This window comes from Bos javanicus, chromosome 3 (assembly GCF_032452875.1).
Source record: "Bos javanicus breed banteng chromosome 3, ARS-OSU_banteng_1.0, whole genome shotgun sequence".
NCBI classification, from domain to species: domain Eukaryota; kingdom Metazoa; phylum Chordata; class Mammalia; order Artiodactyla; family Bovidae; genus Bos; species Bos javanicus.
In genome coordinates, this window is record NC_083870.1 from 112,153,038 (window position 1) to 112,171,532 (window position 18,495).

The following is an 18,495-nucleotide window of genomic DNA, read 5'->3' on the forward strand; positions in this document are numbered from 1 at the left end:
CTCCCAGGACAGGAGGCGGGGTAGACCCAACATCAGGGTCTGCCCTTTCTGCAGGCTGCAGCCAGCAAGCGAGAAGACCCTTTTGGGGACCAGTACCAACCACCTGAGGGTCCTGGGAAAGGTTAGGCTGCCTGCTAGCTTGGCAGTTAGCCATTGAGATTTGGAAAACTGGGACCATGAAACCTGTTTTGTAGTTACAGAATTGTAAGTTCTGTGAATTTAGGTTACATCCATACACAGACACGTTGACACAAACCAATTATTCCCTGGGATGCAAGACTCTCCTGTCAACATTCAAGTATTTTTGGAAAGTTTTGCTTTTCCTGGTTGTGCATTGAGTGAAGTTGTGCTCATTCCACAAGTTGGAGGCGCTGGGGGTGAAGTCACAGAGAGCTCATGCATAGTTGAGCAGGGACGCCCACATGGGGGCTTTATTTAGACGTGCCCCAGTGTTCACAGCATCATTTCTGGAACTACCATGAGAAGTTTCAGAACTCAGCCTAGGGAGTAGAAAAAGGGCTCAGAGTTCAAACACATCCATGACCCATGTGTTTCCTCTTCTCTAGTCTGTGGGCAAAAGCTTCTTCCCACTTCACTTCTCCAGCCATCCTCCCCTCCAACCCTCTCTGCCTGGGAGGCTGGTGGGCAGAGCCAGGACCTGGAATCAGTTAAACAGAGTTCTCCTGGGCAACCTTGGGCAGGACTAATCTCCCAAAGTTCCCTTCTGCAAAGTGGGCATAAAACAGCCAAAAATGATGCTCAAGAGACAAGTGGAACATGGTAGATGCTCAGTGAGTGCTACTTTTCACCCACTTCCTTCCTTATAAGTAATTTTAGTTCTCTCTTTGCTTTAATTCATGTTCTTCCTACCTTGGCCAACCACCTTGTACCAGACAGAGACATGATCCAGGTGTTTCTATTGATGTGGGGGGTGGCTGGCTGGGTAGTGTGATGGTCCATTCACCTCGTAATACAGACTCACTAACTTATTGCACACCCACTAGTATAGAAGGAACACGCCATTAATCATTTTTAAGGGGATGGCATAAGCGCTCTCACTATCGCGATTGCTCTGACTCCTGTCTGCATGTGGTCATTCACCAAGTGTTCCCAAGCCCGTGCATGGGGCCCAGCAATTCCAAATTCCCAGTGTCTGGTCAGATCCCCTGACCAGCCTCAGAGGATAAGAGTGAAATCACACTTGTTTTACTGAACTGTTTTCCAGAAAAAGGAAAATGACTTCCAAAATTACAGAGCATTCATTTTTGTTTGTTTCTACTATAAACACAATACAAAGTCAGTAAAGAAAATTTAGGAAAATTTGATAAATTAACTTACGTGTGAACATTTTGATGTATTTCCTTCTGTTTTTTCTAGGCTTGGCTTTGTTTTTCACTTAAAGAGTCGTGTTCTGGGGGTTTATATATCTATCCTTTTTTGTTATTTACCAAAGCAGTCCATGCTCATTCTGGAAAATGCAAAACATACTCAAGGGTGCAAAATAAAATGTTCACATCTTGTTTGTCAACCCCTACCTGAAGTCTCCTCTCTTCCCCAGAGGCAAACACTGTTAACGAGTTCCGTAGCTTTGAAGACCTGTCTTTATGCATTTACACACACACACACACAACACACACACTCTGCACAGGGAGTTAAACACGTCATCCTGCCTTTGTTTCTACCCTCTTGAGGGCACATATTATATATTTTTCCATGTCAGTGCCTATATCTGCCTCTGCTGCTGCTGCTGCTAAGTCGCTTCAGTCATGTCCGACTCTGTGTGACCCCATAGATGGCAGCCCACCAGGCTCCCCCATCCCTGGGATTCTCCAGGCAAGAACACTGGAGTGGGTTGCCATTTCATATCTGAATCATTATTTTTTAAACAATTGCCTAATAATTATCATTTTCATCATTTCAAACAGTGCTGTGGTTATCACCTTCATGTATATATCTTGGTTCACATCTTGGAGCATTTCTAGGATAACTTCCTTAAAGTAGGATTTCTGGGCCAAAGTGTATGTCTTTTTCATTTAGATTCTGCCTAAGTATACTCCCCCAAAAGCTGTGCCAATTTGACATTTCCATCAACTCTATATGAGACTGGATATTTCCCTACATCTTCTCAAATTAAAACTGTTATTTTTATACATCTTGATGGGTAAAAAATAACACTTCATTCTTCTTTTGATTTCTATTCCTTTAATTATTAGTGCTCCCCCCGGTGGCTCAGAGGGTAAAGCAGGAGACCCCAGTTCGATCCCTGGGTTGGAAAGTTCCCCTGGAGAAGGAAATGGCAACCCACTCCAGTATTCTTGCCTGGAGAATCCCATGGATGGAGGAGCCTGGTGGGCTACAGTCTATGGGGTCGCAAAGAGTTGGACACGACTGAACGAGCTCAGTTCACTTCACTTCACTTCAATTATTATTAGTTGATAATCTTTTCATTTTCATTTCATTTTTTGAATTATCTATTTTATCTGTTTTTCTATTGGCTTGTGTGTGTTTTTCTGTTGATTCTTAGGAGCTCTTTGTATATTTTGGATATTAATACTATGTCTTAGTCTGTCCAGGCACTATTACAAAAATACCACAGGCTGGTGACCTATAAACAACAGGAATTTATTTCTTACAGTTCTAGAGGCTGAAAAGTCCAAGATTAAGGTGCCTGCAGACGTTGCGTCTGGTGAAAGCTTGCCTCCGGGTTCATAGCTGGCCATCTCCTTGCTGGGTCCTCACATCACGGAAGGGGCAAGGGAGCTCTCCAAGGCCTCTCTTATAAGACTACTGATCCCATTTGTGAGGGGTCAACCCTCATGACCTTATGAACCCTCAAAGACCCAGCTCCAAATATTATTGGAGGTTAGGTTTCAATACATGAATCTGGGGAGACACGAACACATAGTCACACCAGTCTGTTCGACGTGTTGTAAAACTTTTCTATCATTGCGTAGCTTGTCTTTCAGCTTTGTTTTGTTTTTCCTCAGAGTAGACATTTTACATTTCTATGATCAAATCAGTCCTTTCTCTTTGTGACTCCTGGGTTTTGCGTCTGGGCTGGGAATACTTCCCCACTTGGAGATTACAAATAGAGTCTTCTATATTTCTTCTAGAACTCTCCGAGTTTTATATTTTGTAGGTAGCCCCTTAATCTGCCTGAAATATATATTTTGTGCCAGATGTGAGATATAGATATAATTTGAGTTTCAGAAGACTGATGAATTGTTCCCAAGCCTGTCCTTTCTGACATTAAAGGGCCCTTTTATCGTAGACTAAGTTCATATCTATTCATGGTTCTGTGTCTGGATTTTTTCTTCTGTTTCATTTATCTATTTTTCTATTTATGTGCCAAAATCACATAGTTTCAATTGCCATAGTTATATAGTAATTTTGGTTTTCTAGTAGGAAAAATCCTTCCTTACTGTTAGTTTAAAAACATTTTATTGGCAATCTGTGTGCATTTACTTTTCCACATAAATTTTAGAATAATATTTTCAGTTTTCTCCTAAGAAATTCCATTGTCATTTTGGTTAGAATTTCACTGAACTTTTAGGTGAATTTGAAAAGAACTGACATTTTTGCAATAGTGAATAATCCTGTACAGGACCATGGTATGACTTTCATTTTTCAGATCTGTTTACATTCATTAATAAAATTTTATAGTTTTCATCATTTAGGCCTAGTAAATTTCTTGTTAGGTTTATTCCAGGTAGTTTTATAGCTTTTATTGTTATAGTGTCATTTTTCCATTGCATTTTCTAATAGTTTATTGCTTGTAAATAAAAATCCCATTGATTTTTATACATTTCTTTTGTAATCGACCATCTTATTGAACTCTCACATTAGCCCTAATAGTTTTAAAGTTGATTATTTCAGATTTTCTAGGTTAGACAATCATATTAGCTGCAAGTAATGTGATTTTGCTTCTTCCTTTCCAATATGTTTGCTTTTTGTTCCCCTGGCTTCTTATATGCCCAGTGCCTCCAGAACTGCATTAAAGAAAAATGAGAGGGTTGGCAGCCCCATGATTTCTGCATTGAGGAGGCTTAAAGGCAAGCATGGTTTTTTTCTAAATTTTGAATTACAGATCAACACAAATAGCAAAATTTCTAAAGATGATTATATTTCCACTCTGTATAAGATTCATTATGCAGAGTGGGACAATCGTGCATTGTCCATGTCAGATAATGTTATTAATTTTTAAAATCTAGAGTGATTCAGAAGGGGCCAATGGAGATTGGAGGGGGAGGTGCCAATAATGGAACCTCACGTGGCTCTTGGCACCCTCATTAGATGATGCTCTGTGTAATTTGCATCCTGATTATTTTCCTATTGTAACATTGGTATTTCCCTTATTAATATAAACCCTAATGTAGAAAGTGAAGTGAAGTCACTCGGTTGTGTCTGACTCTTTGCAACCCCATGGACTATAGCCTACCAGGCTCCTCCATCCATGGAATTTTCCAGGCAGGAGTACTGGAGTGAGTTGCCATTTCCTTCTCCAGGGGATCTTCCAAACCCAGGAATCAAACCTGGGTTTCCCACATTGCTTGTAGACACTTTAACATCTGAGCCACCAGCAACCCTAATATAAGCCCCCATATATTCCATTAAATGAATATATCACATCTTACTTAACCATTCTTCCTTCCACGGATATTTAGATCATCTCCAGTTGTTCATGTTATAAATACTGCTTTGAAGAACATTGTAGTGTGTAAAGCTTTTTTTTCCCCCTCTGAATTTATGATGACTTCTTTAGGAGCAATTCCCAGAATGAATATTTTTAAAAAAAAAACTCTTGATTCTTATTGCCAAATTGCTTTCTAAAAGCGTTCGATCATTTTGCACTGCCATCGGCAGTATGTGAATGTCTGAAGGAATGGGACTTTTAAAGATTATGAAATTGTCATGGAGGAAATAGAATGGGATTTGGAGTCAGAGAGCTGGGTTTGAATCCTAGTTCCTCCATTGACAAACTAGGTCAGAGTTTTTTTTTAATATACTTCCTACCTTTTTTGTTTTGACTGATGTTTTTATTGAAGTATAGTTGATGTACAATATTATCAATATATAAATTACAGGTGTACAATATAGGAAAAGCCCTGTGAGCCTCAGTTTTCCTCCCTGTAAAATAGGCAGCTAATCCTTTCTGCAGCTGCGCTGAAGGCTGCATGAGAAGAAATAGGTGATGGTGCCTGTACAAAGGAGCTATAAACATGACAGCGTGCTTCTCCTTTTCTCTGGACTATTTTGAGAGGTTTTTCTTTTCCTTACCAGCTTTGGAGACGTCCCCGGCCAAACGGGCTGCAATTAGAGTGACTTCTGTCCCTTCCCATCTGCCAAGAGGGCAGTCCTTTCCTGCTGCAGGCCTCTGGCCCCCACCAGAAATCCCAAGCCTCTCTTGTAAGAGGACTTCCTGTGGACTGCCCACCATGCCCACTCTGTGAATGGGCCCTTCATGATCCTGCAGATGAGAAAGGGCAACAAGGCCAGCATTCCCAGTGGGAACAGTGGCCAGGGGGCTTCCAGGGAGGACATTGCTTCTCCTCGAGTTACTAACCGGATCATCTCTTTCATGGGCAATGAACCCGCTCGGCAGCAGGGCAGCTGTCATCGGCTGACATCTCATGGTGGCCAAATCCTTCCAATTCTACCTCCCAAATGTCTTTCCAGTGTGTCCCTTTCAGTGCAATACCAAGATCCCCACCTCGCTCAGGTGCTCTCACACCTGGGACGCTGAGGCGGCCTCCCACCAGTCGCCAGTATCTCCCCTCCTTCCATCCACCCTCTCTTCTGGCCAGTGTGGTTCTGGCTGGCCGCACCATCTCCCTGCTGCAAACCTTCAGGGGTTACTGTTCTCCACAGAGTATAGTTCTAACTCTGAGCATAGCATCCAGGGCCCTTCCAGCTGCCTCGCACTCCTGAGATGTGCATTCCATTCATGCCTCTGCTTATTTAAGAGCCATTATTATGTATCAGGGACTAGGCCAGGCATTGGAATTATAATTATGATTTGTTTCAAGATACCTAGCCCAGAACGAGAATTGTATGGGCTAACACTTTTTACACTCTTTCCAGGCACCTGGTGCTGTGCTAAGCACTTGATATGAGTCATCTCTCTTAACCCTTTCCATCTATGAGACAGGTATTATTTTCATTACCCTCTTACAGACGAGGAAACTGAGGCTCAGAAAGCTAAATAAGCTGCCCTAGGTGACTCCACTAGGAAGTAATAGAGCCAGGTTCTCCGTCACTGGAGTCTTGCCCTCAAGCACTCATTAATCCCAATTTCTTTCATATGTATTATGCCTGAGACTTCCTATTAGACTAAACTGGTAGAATCTTCTCTACATTCAACCCTGCTTCCAACACCCCAGCTCCCCTGTCCTTGTGTAATGCCCCACGCCTCAAGTAGTTATGATTTCCCATAACTAAATAAAAGGAATCTCTGCCTTTCTCTCTGGGCCTTCCGTAGCCAGCCCTTACTGGGTGAATAGTGAGCACTCGATAACTGCACTGAATTAAATTGGATCGAATTGAACCAAATTGAATTCAGAAGCAGATATTCTCCAGCAGTGGCTGGGATTTAAGTTCATTGTTGCCGAATCATCTTGTGGTAGATAACACGGCCTCCTCTGTAAGCCAGGCTAAGCACTTAGGTTTTTGAGGATAGTATATCTTAAGGGGTCTGTGTTCAGGCAGGGTAAATTTTTCCGCACAGACCATTGGAAATAGATCTGAGCTGTGTCCTCTGATGCCGTTTTCTGATATGGCTCAGAAGTCAGACACCCGGGGCTGAAGGATCATCTGCACCACTTATATTGATGCACAGCCTTGGGCAAGTTACTTAACCTCTCTGGTTCCTCGTGTGTCTCTGTCCCTTCGGCATATGGTGAGGATTACAACTTGAAATTGCATGTCAAGCATTCACTGTATCCACAGTGCTGCATACGAAGAGCTCACAGGTTTTGATAATAATTATAATAGCTGTTCTTCTCTCCCCATCTCTCTTGTGTGTGCTGAGCCAAATAGTGAGGTGGACTGAGGGCAGTGACTGCAAAGAAAGGGCAGAGCAGGTAATCAGAAGCCTGGTCTTCAGGGAGGACAGGTCAGCCTAGGAGCTCTGGAAGGAGGCGGGAGTTCCCAGGTTCCATTCCTGGAAATGTAGCTGAAGGATATGGAAAAATGGAGAGAGGATGAGCCTAAAGAGGTAGGTGGAAGCCAGATTATTTGTATGGTATTCTGGGGACAATAGGGAGACACTGAAAGGTTCATAGCAGGCGAATGACACGATCAGCATTGCATTTTTGAAAGATCACTCTGGTTGCTGCTGGAGAGCAGGATGGAGGGAAGGATGCAGACATGGATGGAGAGAAGGATGCAGGCATGGATGCAGGCCCAGGCTCGGGCTGCCCATTGGAGGTGCAGTAGCCCATGGTAAGATCCGAATGAACATAGATGGTAACAGTAGAAACTGAGTGGAGGGGTGGATTGTAGTCTGGAGGATGGTACACACAGCATCACTTGCTTAGTGATCATGTGAACCTGAGGGACAGAGGAGGAGAAGAGGTGGCCCCCACTCTTACTTTGCACAGCTAGTGGATGACAGGAGGTGGCAAAGGAAGTGCTGGCATGCTAAGGTTCAGATGCCTACAGGGCATCGAAGGTAGATGGGTGTAAGGATCTGAAGTTTGCAGGAGGGATGTGGGTTGTAAATAGACTTCAGGGAGTCATCAGCCCAAAACTGGGCACAGTGTAGAGAACCTGCACGAGGGAAGCAGCAGGAAGAGAGTGGAGCGAGATGATGAGTGGTGCATGCGTGTGGGTGCTCAGTCATGACGGACTCTGGGACCCCAAGAACTGTAGTCTGCCAGGCTCCTCTGGTCATGGGATTCTCCAGGCAAGAATACTGGAGTGGGTGGTCCTGCCCTCCTCCAGGGGATCTTCCCAACCCAGGGATCGAACCCATATCTCCTGTGTCTCCTGCATTGGCATGCAGATTCCTTACCACGGAGCCACCTGGGAAGCCTGATGAGCAGGCATGTGAGGATAAATACATGAACTCTTACAGGTGTGAGGACTCGCTTGGGGCTGTCCACTGGAGGGCAGGTCTGGAGTTGGTTGCTAGGATATGTAACGTCTGGGAAAGGACAGGGCACTCTATCATCCACTTTGTGTCTGCTGTGGTCACAGAGGTCCTCGAGTTCCCCTGCTGGCCTGGAGTGCGCCCTCGGTATCAATCTGCTTGGCTGGCCCCTGGGCCCCTGCCCTGCTTCTCCTCTTCCCAAGGGCTGATCCTCTCCCTCTGGTAATATGAAGATTATCACAATAGTTGATGGTTGGATGGCGTCACCAACTCAATAAACATGAGTTTGAGCAAGCTCCAGGAGTTGATGATGGACAGGGAAGCCTGGCGTGCTGCAGTCCATGGGGTCGCAAAGAGTCGGACAAGACCGAGCGACTGAACGGACTGACAATAGTTTAAACTCCTTATCTACACATGGCAACATCTTTACCAGTCCCCTGTCACTTCCACATTCCAAGTTCCAGAATACAGAGGGAGGAAGGCCTCTCTCTGAGACTGAGCAAAAGAGTAAGACTCCCTAAAAACGAGGCCTTGATTCCCAGTTGGGAGGCACGTGTCCTCAGTGGAGCATCTTACCCAGGGGTCAGACAGACCGGCCTCTGAATGTGCACCCCTGGGCAACTTTGGAGAGTTCCCCTAGGTTTTAATCCTTCCAACCTCTTGGCATATGGATACTGCTCTGAACTAAAAACTACATTTCCAGGCTGCACTCTCACTGATTATGACTCATAGATTAGGGCTATGACCGAGACATCTAAATTTTAAATACCCACCCTCGGTCGTCTTGATGCAACAGGTCAGAGAATGCCTTTGAGAAATACTGGCTTCGAAAGAGACAGTTGTGAGGGGACTCAACACCTATCAACCACCCACCACTTGCCATACTATTGACATTTTATTTATTAAGTCCCCACCAGTCTCCAGTGATCATCATTATTTTGGGTCCAGGAAATAATTTGAGACTAAGATGATGTTCACCATCAGAGATATTCAGCAATTTTCCCAAAGAAGAACAGCTGCTTACTAGAGTCAGAGGTGGAGCCCCAGGTCTGTCTGACTCCACAGCCTAAAACTCTTACGATTCAGCACCTCACCTACGACAGGGAAAACGGCACCTGGTTTCAGATAATTCGGTGTCCGTCATATGGAAGAAAGTTTAGATCATCGACAGAAACTGAAACAGCGGGTAGTTGCAAGAGTCAAACCTTCACTCTGCGTAAGATCTAGTAGTTAGCTGAGGACAGCTTCTTGCAAGAGGACTCTTGGAGTTAAGTGGATCCTGGACAAACACTAGCTGGAGCTGTCCTAGTGGGGATTGATGGAGTCAGCTGCCGTGCAACTCTGAATCCCTCACAAGCCTGTAATGTCTAACCTACGGTGCTTTGATGAGATGACTCTGAGTTTGGTCCTCATGTTCTGCCTAGAATTATGTTATTGCATTTGTGGCCTTGAAGGGAAAGAGTGGGAGGGAGTCGGGAAAGAAGTCAGCTAGGAGATCAAAATACGTGGATTGAAAGAGCCAGGACCTTGATTCTTTTATCCCTCATCTAGCCACTTCTTAGTTATGCAACAACTGAGAAGATATACTGTGTCCCCAGCGAGATGGATGCCTCTGACTTCGTTATGGTTGATGGAAGGATATACCTAGCATGGACTTGTTCAGTGAACTCAGGGCATGAATGAGGAATCCTCCTGGAATCACACTTCAGGTGACCAGGCAAGTTTTCACACGTGCCACGCTCACTAAATCCAGCCAAGGGCTGAGTCTACAAAGAAATAGCAGTCAAGAGAAAGGGAGATGTGTTTCATTTCTGTTTGCTCTGAACACTCTCAAATGGGAAGAGTCATGACCTTGGCAGCTTTATACAGAGTATGAAATGGCAAGTGTTGTCCACTGAACAGCCTGCCTTTTGAAGTTGTCTCATTAGACCATCCATCTTCACCCAAGTTAGCTTCAGTGCTCCAGACTCAGTTACCTCTGGCCACCCCATTTCCCATCTCCCACCAAAGTTCTGTCATAGCCCTGTGGATACCAGTGCCCACATTTGACTTCCAGCCCTCCATTCCCCAGCTGTTTAATCTTAGGCAAGTCATGTAACCTCTTTGAACTTCATGCCCTGTTGGTGGTTTTATAAATTGGCACAACCTTTTGGGAAGATAGTTTGACAGTATATAGTGATTAAAATGTAAAGAGTGTGTGCCACTTTTAGGAATTTATCTTGAGGAAATAGCAAGAGGTCTTTGTTAAATGGGATACACAAGGATGTTCTTTGCAGTAACATTTATTACAGTGGGGGAAAGGAAACTGTGTATGTCCAGAATTAATGGTTCCATAAACTGTGGTACATGTGGCTGATAAACCATGGAACAGTTAACTTCAAAGGATGTTCACAGAAATGGGAAAATCCCTTAATATGATATGAAGTGAAAAAGTCAACCTACAAAACTAAATATATATGGTATGAACTAAAAATCTTACATACATATATATATGCTGATGCTGCTAAGTCGCTTCAGTCGTGTCCGACTCTGTGCGACCCCATAGACGGCAGCCCACCAGGCTCCCCGTCCCTGGGATTCTCCAGGCAAGAACACTGGAGTGGGTTGCCATTTCCTTCTCCAATGCATGAAAGTGAAAAGTGAAAGTGAAGTCACTCAGTTGTATCTGACTCTTAAGCGACCCCATGGACTGCAGCCCACCAGGCCCTCCACCCACGGGATTTTCCAGGCAAGAGTACTGGAGTGGGGTGCCATTGCCTCCTCCACATATATACATAGTAGTCATTAAAAAAAGAAGACAGGAAAAAATATTAACATATGAGCTTAGGATGGGATGCTAATGCATTTTTTATGTTCTTTTGTATTCTCTTAAACTTTTATAACAAGCACATATTACTTCCTGGGTGCAGAAAAATCAATAAAAGTTAAAATGCCTTTTGATAGCTCCTACCACCTGCAGGATGAGGAGCAAACTTCTTACGAGAGGATTTTCATAATCTGACCGCATCCTTAATGCAGTCTCCTGCCGCCTCTCCGCATTGTCACCGGCTCCCCACACCATTCCCCTGTGCCTTGCTTCAGCCACTCCAGCTACTTGCCATTCTATAAATACATCGTAACCATGCATCCTGTCACGCCTTCCTGCGTTCTCCATCTGTAATGACCTTCTCCACACCTTTCAAGAATCAATTCAAGTATCTCCACCCCTTCCTTGACAGTTAATTATTTCCTGCTCTCTACTCCTGCAGAAATGTGTGAGTGTATTTTTTTAATACTTATACAGCATCCGTCACCCCCACTTTCCCTTTATTCAAGATTTTGTGGGAACCCCAAGGAGGGAAGGCCAATTCTTTCTTGAAGAGTAAGGAAGGCATTCAGAGGAGAAGACATTTGATTTGGCTTCTTGAAGAACGAATGGGGGTTTGTCAACTAGACAAAGAACAGTGGACATCTCACACGATTCTAGAGCAAGCTCCCTGCTGGCAAGCTCTTATAGTTATTTCCAGCATAACCCTTATCTCACTGCACAGTGCGCTGCCTTGGGGTATGTGTGTCTCCCCAGCCAGACAGTAGGTCCCTGAGCATAGAAACTGCGCCTCGTTTCCCTTGCAGTGTTCACCAGAGTGCCTGACACATACTGGGCATCACAAAAATATTTTTGTCCCAGAGTGGGAAGGTCTGAAAGTACCGATCCCATAATTACCTTTCTCCTTATCTGAGTGCAAATGGGCAAAGATCATATTCTTGTCTCTTATCACTGGTTTCAAGTATGGGCCCAGAGATGCTGAAAATACATACTCTATAAATTGTCTGCTGAATTGAACCAAATTGAAGAAGTTGCTCAGTTGGTAGGCATTAAGGGGATCTTCTGCAACATTTGGAGTTCATTTGAGTATAAAAATCCCACCAAAATGAGCTTTGATTCTGTTTTAGACAACATGCCACAGTTTCAGAATGATGCCTTTGAAGTAAATCCTGTTTGAGTAATGTTTCTCTTGGACTCATAAAATCTTTATGGCAATCTTTTCTCATCTGATAGACTGTGAAAAGGAAGAAGAAGCCAGAACCACTGAGCAAGAAGTGGGGAATGCAGTATTTTCTCATATGTGGGTCACACACTTATTGTAAATACTTTTTAAATGCAAATACAATCCTGACTGCACATTAGCTAAAAAATCCTAGCTCTGTCCAAAGTGCTGAACCTGTGAGTACTCTCTGATTAAAGAGTAGGTGATATGGAAATTATGTGTCCATTCAGATAGAAGGTTTGAATGTATTAAAACATAAATGAATAGCTTTCTGTCCCCCATTGCAAAAATAAAAAAGACAGAAACAGAAAAAATAAGTTGATAAAGATGAGTTCTCAATCCAGTTGTGCAAAGGAGCACTGACTTGGGAGCCATGCATTAAGTTAACACACATTTTTTAAGTGCCTACTATATACTAGGTGGGCTTCCCTGGTGGCTTAGTTGGTAAAGAATCTGCCTGCAATGCAGGAGACCCAGGTTCAATCCCTGGGTGGGGAAGATCCCCTGGAGAAGGAAATGGCAACCCACTCCAGTAGCTTGCCCTGGAAAATCCCATGAACAGAGGAGGCTGGTGGGCTACTCTTCATGGGGCTGCACAGAGCTGGACACAACTTAGCAACTAAACCACCACATCACCACCACATACTAGGCGTTGTTGTGTAGTTGCTAAGTCTTTTGTGACCCCATGAACTGTAGCCCTCCAGGGTCCCCTGTCCACAGGATTTCCCAGACAGGAATACTGGAGTGGGTTGCCATTTCCTTCTCCAGGGAATCTTCCCAACCCAGGATCAAAACCTTTGTCTCCTGCACTACAGGTGGATTCTTTTTTTTTTTAATTTAAATTTATTTATTTTAATTGGAGGCTAATTACTTTACAATATTGTATTGGTTTTGCCATACATCAACATGAATCCGCCATGTGTGTACACATGTTCCCAATTCTGAACCCCCATTCCACCTCCCTCCCCATACCATCCCTCTGGGTCATCCCAGTGCACCAGCCCCAAGCATCCTTTATCCTGCTGCAGGTGGATTCTTCACCACTGAGCCACCTGGGAAGCCCACTAGGCATTGTACTAGAACATTAAGTGAGATCAATCATAATCATTGGTCTCCTCAAGATCACAATTGGTGCTTGCTCAGCTACTACCCAACTGTTGACCTTGGGAAATTTACTCAAGGCTTAGATCTCTCATTTAAAATTTTGGGAAAATAGGATCTCAAAAGATTACTGTGCAAATTAACTAAGGTAATGCTTGTAAAGCACTTTGCCCAGAATTTAACTTATCTAAGCTCTCAGTGAACGTTACATGTTAGTAGTATGTATATTAAACTGTGCTAAATTCTTTCTATCCATTATTTCATTTACGCTCTCATTTACTCTGTACCAGTCGTGTGGAATAGGTTTTAACATCCACTTTACACAGGTGAGGGAATGGAGTCTGATAACTTGCCCAAGTTGGTTAGTAGTGTGAACAGAATTCAGCTCTTTTCACTTGAGAGCCAACATTCATAACTGTGATGATGCCACTTAGAGCCAGCCTTGAAAACAGATGGATTATCCATCTTGACAACCGAGTGCATGTGAGCTTTGTCCATCAGTCATGTCTGACTCTTTGCGACCCCTTGGACTGTGGCCTGCCAGGCTCCTCTGTCCGTGGGGTTTTTCAGGCAAGAATAGTGGTGTGGGTTGCCATTTCCTCCTCCAGAGTTGACAATCAAGGGAAAAAGGCAAATTCAACCCTCACCTGGGCCTGAAGTTTTAGAAAGGCAAATTCCGAGAGAGAGGGGTGGACACGTGGAGCAGGCGCTTGTGTGACTCTTAGGTCAGGAGCGCTTGTGGGTGAGTGGAGAAGGGAAGGACGAATCCCAACCCTCAGGAGAATGGGGCCAAACCCTAGACGTGCCAGAACTACGAGGGAGTGGGAGTGGGAACCACAGACTAGTGCAGACCAGTCGGGCAGCCAGCCCACAGGTCGGTTGTATAGTTAAATATGAAGGCTGGAGAGGCCCCGGGGGCTGAGTCCCACAGAGCCCGTGACATCCTGGGTTGGGGGTGGTGGGGTGGTCTGCGGGAGGGCAGCAGGCTATTTCCAGAATCCACCTGACTTGAGGACAGGAGCTCAGGATGGATTTCTTCTAGAGACTCACTGGCCCTGGGGCGGGGCAGGTTGAAACTGACTCTGTGGCTGAGCAAAGGCTGGGCAAATGCTGGTGTCACAGGGGCCACTGTTCCACATACTCAGAGCCTCCAGCCGGGATAAATCTCAGGTTTGCTTGTCCATGTCCTTTGGAGTAGGGGTGAGTGATGGGACGGGGCTTCTGAATTAGTGACCACCCATTGTTTACCTGGGCAGTAACTGTGCTTTTTTTGCTGTTTGTTTTTTGTTGTTTTTTAGTCCAAGTGCTTATGATTCAGTCCTATAGACTCCACATAAATATATATTCTCTTTGCTTTTCTCCCTCTGGGAAGACTACATAGGGCTACAAAGCACAACAATATCCCCCTTTGCCCACAGAACTGCCCAATAAACAGTGGAAGCTATTTGGACTCTCCTGATTGAAATGGAAAGGTCATGTCTCAGTAGTGTCTTTGGGGCTTGCTTTTCCCATTTGTGACAATTCTGGACTGTCCTGGGGGCCTCCCTAAGGTGCCCTTCCAGCCCTGACCTTGCGTGAATGTCTTTTAAACACCAAGAGTCTGGCCAGTCATCGGGCGGGTACACAAATCAATGCCCCTCTCCATAGGATTGTGCTCCTGGGGCCTCCGTGTGTACTTCCTTCTGCCCCTGCTGCTGCTGTCAGATCAATGAGGGGACCAGATGGCTGTGCTGTGTCATGACAACGGCTTCTTTGCAGGGACTTCTTGTATCCTTCTCTGTCAAGCTGTGGAGGTCAGGGTCAGCTGTGCCCCACACCCCAGCACTCCGGGGAGGCCCATGTTGGTTTCTGATAAGGATCAGCAGGGGTCTCTGGGATGGACCCTGATCTGGCCCCCACACCCCTGTGGTGTCCCCACTAGGGAAGAAGTGTGGCTACTCCATCTAATGTACCCACAGGACCTGGCCCCGTCTTCTGCTGAAGCTGAAGGGAAGGCATGAGCCTCAGAGAAGCAGTGCAGGAGTCTCGGGTGGTTTCCAGTGCCTCCCCTTCGTGCAGTAACGGCCTCATAGGGGCGCTCCTGGCTTAGGAATCCAAAGGGCTTGCTGCATAAATACGTGGGACACACAGTGCTGGAGAGCAGTCCTCTCCAGTCTCACGGTCTCCTCCCCTTCTCTCTGCTTGTGAGTCGGCACACAGTCCCCGATGGTCCCTCCACTCCCTGAGTCTGCCTGACCTTCTTGCTTTAGGAACCAACTGACTGACTCCAAGTTTCTACATCTCTTGTCTTGAATTAGCACTAAAATTTTTTTCAGAAATTCATCTATGTACACACACATAAATGAATTATATATAATTTAAATTTATGTGACTTCCAGAATTACAGGTAGAAATTCTTTGGAATTAAGCTGTGTTTGTATTCCCAGTCGCTCAGTCCTGTCCAGCTCTTTTCAACCCTTTGAACTGTAACCCAGCAGACTCCTCTGTCCATGGGATTTTTCAGGCAAGAATACTGAGGTGGGTTGTCATTTCCTCCTCCAGGGGATCTTCCCAACCCAGGGATTAAACCCCCATCTCCTACATCTCCTGCATGGCAGGTGAATTCTTTCCCCCAACCCCACAAAAAGAAAAAGGGAATCTGGTTGGCTCTGCTCCTTAGTCGAGTTTAGCTCTTTGTCCAGTCAGCTGCTACCAAGGAAAGAGGTGCTCAACTGGAACAACATAACTGCAGGAAGGAGCCCACCCCTCCCAAGGTGGGTGGAGAAGAGGGCGCAGGCTGAGCATGCAACCTGAGGTGCATCTTCTCCATGGGGTCCACCTTCCCATCTTCTCTTTGGTCTCCTTCAGGAAGTGATGGAGAAAACTACTTTTCTCATGTCCCTCCTTGAGCAAAGTAAAATAAGACCAAGTGAGGGCTTGGCACTCTGCGAAGAGAACTTGAGAGCAATTTCAGGGTGTCTTCACCACTACAGTGTTGTCTGTCTGGCTCTCACAGTCTACAAAAGGAAGCTCTGTAAATACCAGAGATTACTGTGATTATTGTGAATCCTCTAAGCAGCTAAATTTCCCCAATTCACACAGTTGTAATGCCTTGGGATTGAGAGATATAATTAAGAACAGATGAGCCTCAAGAAGGTTGATGACTATGATCTGAGGTTGCATGAAACTGCAGAAGGAATGTTGACGGGAGTTCTAGGACTTCATCTCCCCCAAGTGGTGGCGGAACACTGCCTGGAGGGGGGTCAGTGGCAGGAAGGACCTTGGTCACTGGCACCCCTGGGTCCAGGAGTCCTCGCCCCCAGTCTCCTAGAACAAACACACAACCTCTACACCTACTCAAGCAGTTAGAACTAGCCAGCACTGACTCAGCCTTGGCCCGTGATGCTGTGGCCACTGACGAGCTTCCTGCTGCTGTGGTGTGGAAGGGGACCACATGGTCACTTCTGACCCTTTTCCTCTCGGGCAGCCTCTGGCACCCATCAGCCTTGGCACAGGAGGGCTTTGGCTGCAGCACTGAGTCGTTCCTCCCACCCCACCTCCAGCCCTTTTCGTTTTTACTCATTTCTCTGCCTTCAAGACTTACTGAAAGGCACAGAAATACCAACAAGGCAATACTATGTTTTATTTGATCTATCCACTGCAGTGACCTGAACCTATATCATCTGTCGTGCTGAGAGTGTTTCCAAAAGGAAACAAGTGCTCTCCAAACCAGAGCCAAGAAAGCAGCTTGGACCCTTCCACAAGCAAAAGTCTAGGACCCGGGGAGTTCCAGAGCTTGCAGTCACCGTTGAAATGTGACTAGAGCTGTTGAGGTTGAAGTCCTTGAAGCAGGAAAGGGGTGTGTGTTTTATTCGCTTAGTCGTGTCCGACTCTTGGCAATCCCATGCACTGTAGCCTCCTTGGCTCCTCTGTCCATGGGATTCTTCAGGCAAGAACACTGGAGTGGGTTGCCATTCCCTTCTCCAGAGGATCTTCCTGACCCAGGAATTGAACCCAGGTCTCCTGCACAGCAGGCAAATTCTTTCCCATCTGAGCCACCAGGGAAGCCCTAGGAAATGGGAGGAACAGTGACCTAGCAGCCACGAGGAGGCAGAGGGTGAAGGTGCTGGAGCCAGCTTGCCTGAGTTCTGCTCCTGGACAGCTGTGTGACCTTGGAGAAGTTGCTTAACCTCTCTGTGCCTCCATCGCCTCTCCTGCAGACCAGGGACTCTAACAATAGAATCTGCCTGGAGGGGGTGCTGTATTAGATGAGTCGGTACAGGTGAGATACCCAGAACAGTGGCTGGCAGACAGGAAGTGCTCAGAGGGGACTCTCCTGTTCCTGGAAGTTGCATAGGTGCCTTCTACTGAGTCTGTTCATTTTTTTCTCACAATAATTGTGGGAAACAGATTTCTGTATCCCCATTATGCAAAAGAAGAAATTGAATCTAAGATGTTCAGTGAATTACCCAAGGCCGAATAGCTAGTAAGTGGCAGGGACAGATTTCTCAAGTGGAGAGCTCTCGCTCCAAATCCTGTGTTCTCTCTGATTCACCGTCATGGCCCGTCCCCTTCGTGGTCAGCCTGGCTTCCATAATCTTACCCGTTCCACCCCTGTCCTCCGAATCCCTCGGCATCTACTCCAGTTCCGGTGATGGTGGACTCACAGCTCCACTCCTCAGCTTTGGCAGCTCTCTGAGTTTGCGTTTCTCTGTTTCTAAAAGCTGGCACAATAGCAGCCCGCTGAGGGCCAGAGACGGACTGAGTGGTGGGAGCTGGGCTGGCCCCCCCACACCTAGACTTTGGCGTCCTCTTGTTAGAGCTCCGTGACTGCACTGGAGCAAGACAAAAACAAGGCCGCTTCATAATCACATCTGAACTCAGACACAAATGAGGACATCACCAAAAGACAGCAATGACCCCACCTCCCCCTCCCTTCGCATCTTGGCTAACACGAGTGACAGCTGCTTCTTTTGTAAAAACGTAGTTTATTTATTTATTTGGCTGCGTCTGGTGTTCATAGCATCATGTGGGATCTTTTGTTGCAGTGTGAGGTCTCTCTGTTTGTGGCGCATGGGCTCAGTAGTTCCGGTGTAAGGGCCTAGTTCCCCTGTAGTATGTAGGATTTTAGTTCCCTAATGAGGGATGGATACTGCATTCCCTGCATTACAAGGCGGATTCTTAACCACTGGACCACCAGGGAGCTCTCAACAGCTGCTTATTTACCAGTTACAACTTTAGTCTTGCTTCATTCCTCCCACCTTCTAGATAAAATTAAGTACCCAATCATAGAAGTAT

At 45.7% G+C, this 18,495-nt stretch overlaps 1 protein-coding gene and 1 non-coding gene across 5 annotated transcripts in view; both read left to right on the forward strand.

Moving 5' to 3' along the window:
- Positions 1-18,495, forward strand: part of CSMD2 (CUB and Sushi multiple domains 2) — a 694,802-nt gene that overhangs the window by 295,248 nt on the left and 381,059 nt on the right. The gene's annotated exons all lie outside the window — the stretch shown is intronic.
- TRNAC-GCA (transfer RNA cysteine (anticodon GCA)) lies at positions 12,544-12,615 on the forward strand. The gene has a single exon. It is a non-coding gene; the product is annotated as a tRNA-Cys (tRNA).